General features: G+C 38.4%; 1 protein-coding gene and 1 long non-coding RNA gene across 2 annotated transcripts in view; one reads left to right on the top strand and one right to left on the bottom strand.

Moving 5' to 3' along the window:
• Nucleotides 1-1,873, bottom strand: part of LOC109391724 (uncharacterized) — a 16,170-nt gene extending 14,297 nt beyond the window's left edge. The window contains exons 1-2 of the long non-coding RNA XR_002125906.1: nucleotides 1,808-1,873; nucleotides 94-128 (exon numbers count right to left, since the gene is read on the bottom strand). This is a non-coding gene — a long non-coding RNA (uncharacterized LOC109391724). The remainder of the gene's footprint in view (nucleotides 1-93; nucleotides 129-1,807) is intronic.
• The window catches only part of CUNH21orf91 (chromosome unknown C21orf91 homolog), a 35,726-nt gene continuing 34,098 nt past the window's right edge, over nucleotides 1,712-3,339 (top strand). Inside the window, exon 1 of the mRNA XM_019659540.1 lies at nucleotides 1,712-1,816. The gene's annotated coding sequence lies outside the window, so the exon portion shown is untranslated. The remainder of the gene's footprint in view (nucleotides 1,817-3,339) is intronic.

The following is a 3,339-nucleotide window of genomic DNA, read 5'->3' as shown; positions in this document are numbered from 1 at the left end:
CTGTTCCCCTTCCCCCAATAACCCAGCACTGTTCCCATCCCCCCAATTCCCCAATAAAAATCTTAAAAAAAAAAAAAGTAAATATACACTTACCATATGACTGAGCAATTCCACTCCTGGGTATTCACCTACAAAAAAGAAAATGTAAGTACACAAAAAGACCTAATAAATATCCATAACAGCTTAAGGATAACAGTCCCCAAACCAGAAACAACTCAAATTTGGAATATTATTCAGCAATAAAAAGGAACTACCATTACAAAACATCAATGTGAAACTCAAAAACATGCTGAATGAGAGTAGCCAATCACAAAAGAATACATATCATTTAATTCTGACTATATGAAGTTCTAGAACAGGTAAAACTTGCTTTAGTGATATAAATTAAATCAGAGGTTGGGGGGGCTTGACTAGGAAGAGGCATAAGGGAATTTCAAGGTTGTGGAAATGTTCTATATCTTTTTCGTGGCTGTGGTTACACAAGTATATACATTTCTCAAAACTCGTGGACTGTACATTTAAAATGGGAAAATTTTATTTCTGTACATTATACCTCAATATGTTGACTTAAAAAAAACAAGAGAGGAGAGTTTAAGGAGAGCTAACAGGGTTAAACAACACAGAAAGAGAGAGAACTCTGAGAATTGAAAAGAACTTGTTTTGCTACAAGGATATTGTTAGGGATTTCAGGAAGCACTTTTACTGAAAAGATGAGTAAAATCAGGATGCAAGGCATTTTAGTCATATTTACCTGGAATGAAAAATTAAATAGAAAACATATAAACTTTCCTATTTCAGTTAGTGCTTCTCATCTTTTGATGTGCATAAGTAATCACTTGAGGTCTTGTTAAAACGCAGGTTCTGATTCAGGAAGTCTTGGATGAGACTTGATATTCTACATTTCTAACAAGATACCAGGAGATGTGGTTGTTGGTAGTTCATCCACTACACTTTAAGCAGCAAGAACACAGACAGATCGCTTTTCTGAGGCATTGATGGTTTATACCTAGTGCCAGTTTGACCTAGAAGTTCTCAAAAATCTATGGACTCCATTAGTTACATGTAGATTGACAACTCAAGCCCGCTTTCTATTTGTGACTATAACCAGTACAGGTGCTTATGATGCTCTGGAAAATAGCAGTGCTGATTTTACATCAGCAGCTGTAGGTTCAAGTCCCAGCTGTCTCTGACTGATAATTTGGGTTATCGCCCCTAGGCTGCAAAATGAGAAAACTGTTTCGGTTTCTCTTCTCTAGATTACTGTGAGGATTACAAGAGAAAATGGAAGTAAAAGTAACCGCAGGAACTATAACCTTTAAAAAAAAAAAGACTTAAAGCGTCAAGCAAAGTGAATAAAAGAATTTACATGCCACAGTTTTTAAAAGGAGCGGGACCTAAAATAAGAGGTGGGGCTCCGGGATTATCCCCGTGGGCGTCAAGGAATGTGCCATATTATAACAGAGGGGCGCCCCATTTTAAAAATAATCTGTAGAATACAAGCTTCTGTATTTAATATTACCTCTAAATTACGAAGCTCGAAAAACGAACTTTCCCCTCAGTACATACTTCCACTGACACCTAACTCAAAGTTCAGTGATACCATGTTTGCTTCAGTCAGTTGATTTGGAACAGAGTCCTACCCACGCATCTCTGTCCCTTCCTCGCATCCACTCGTCACTTTTCGGCCCCCGCACCCTGCAGCCCCCCTCCCGCCCCAGGGCTGTAGTTTCCACTCGACGCTGGAAGGGGTGGTAACGGACTCCTCTATCTACTAGTCTGAGGAGGGGGCGTATGAGGAGCCGCGTACCTGAGAACGGTAAGACACCCGCGCTGGGAGACGCGGAATCACGAGAAAACCCGAGTTGAGGACGCGNAGGCAGATCAGTCGCCGGCTTCTGGACAGCCGCTCATGCAGGCTGCTGGATACTCACGCTGACTGCTGGCTACATGCGGTAGCCCATGGCAACCTACTGCCACAGGGGCTGCAGCCTACGTCGCCAGTGACTCAGGGCAGCCCAGCTCCAGGTTGAGCTGTTGTTCAGCATCTTAGCTGTAGAGGGCAGTGTCATTGGCCCTCATATGTGGGATCCGAACCAGGGCCCTCTGGCGTCCCAAGCCAGTTTTTAACCATCGCGCCACTCGGCCGGCCCTATGCGTGGATTTTTAACTGCACAGGAGGTCAGTTCTCCTAAACCCCACATTGTTCAAGGATGAAATGTATTGCTGACTTCTTATGGGAAGCAATGCAACCTCAAAGAACACAGAACATCTTTAAAAGGCTAAAAGTGAAAAATCTATCGTCCTAAAATTCTATATCTACAGAATGATTCCTTCAAAGCTGAAAATAAAATAAAGACATTTTAGGACAAACAGTAGCTGAAAGAAATTGTTACCAACAGGGCAACACTAGAAAAAACAATACAGGAAGTTCTTTAGGCAAAGGAAAACGATATCAGATGAAATCTGGGTATATACACGAATGAAGAACACTGGAATTGATAAATGTGTGGGTAAATATAAAAGACACTGTATTCTTTTTAAATTTATTTAACATACAGTTAAGAAAAAATAACAATGTATTTGGAGTCTATGACACATGTGAAATAAAACATGACAATAATAAATAATCAGAGAAATACATTATTGTAAGCTACTTATATTTTATATGATATGGTATTATAATATTATTTCAAAATGGTATATTATTTCAAAAACCCTAGATATTTTGCAGCTCCAAAATACATAAATATATCCATGCAAGCATATATACATATATAAAAATATAGCTAATAGAGGAGATAAAATATTAAACAAAAACCAAAAAAAGCTTCTAATCTAAAGAAGGCATGAAAAGAGGAAAAAGAAACAAAAAACATATAGCACAAATAGAAAATAAATTACAAGATGGTAGATTTAAACCCAAATATATCAATAATTACATTAACTGTAAATGGATTAAACATACCAATTAAAAGACAAATTGTCAGGTTGGATTTAAAAAGCAAGACACAACTATGTTATCTACAAAAAACACACATTAATATAATGACACAGCGGGTAAAAATAAAAAGAGGGGAAAAGGTACACATGGAAACATCATAAGAAAGCAGGAGTAGCTATATTAATAACAAATAAAGTGGGTTTTAGGAGAAGACATAGTACCAGAGCTAAAAAGAAAATGTGTACAGTGATAAAAGGGCCAATTCATCAAGAAGACATAACAGTCCTAACTGTAAAATCACTTGGGAAAGCAGTTGGCAATTTATTTTAAAAGTAAATATACAGGGCTGGCCGAGTGGCGCGATGGTTAAGAACTGGCTTGGGACACCAGAGGGCCCC

This window comes from Hipposideros armiger, unplaced genomic scaffold (genome assembly GCF_001890085.2).
Source record: "Hipposideros armiger isolate ML-2016 unplaced genomic scaffold, ASM189008v1 scaffold_300, whole genome shotgun sequence".
Lineage (NCBI taxonomy): Eukaryota > Metazoa > Chordata > Mammalia > Chiroptera > Hipposideridae > Hipposideros > Hipposideros armiger.
Note: the sequence above shows the minus strand (reverse complement) of the source record. Positions and strands in the feature narration are given on the sequence as shown.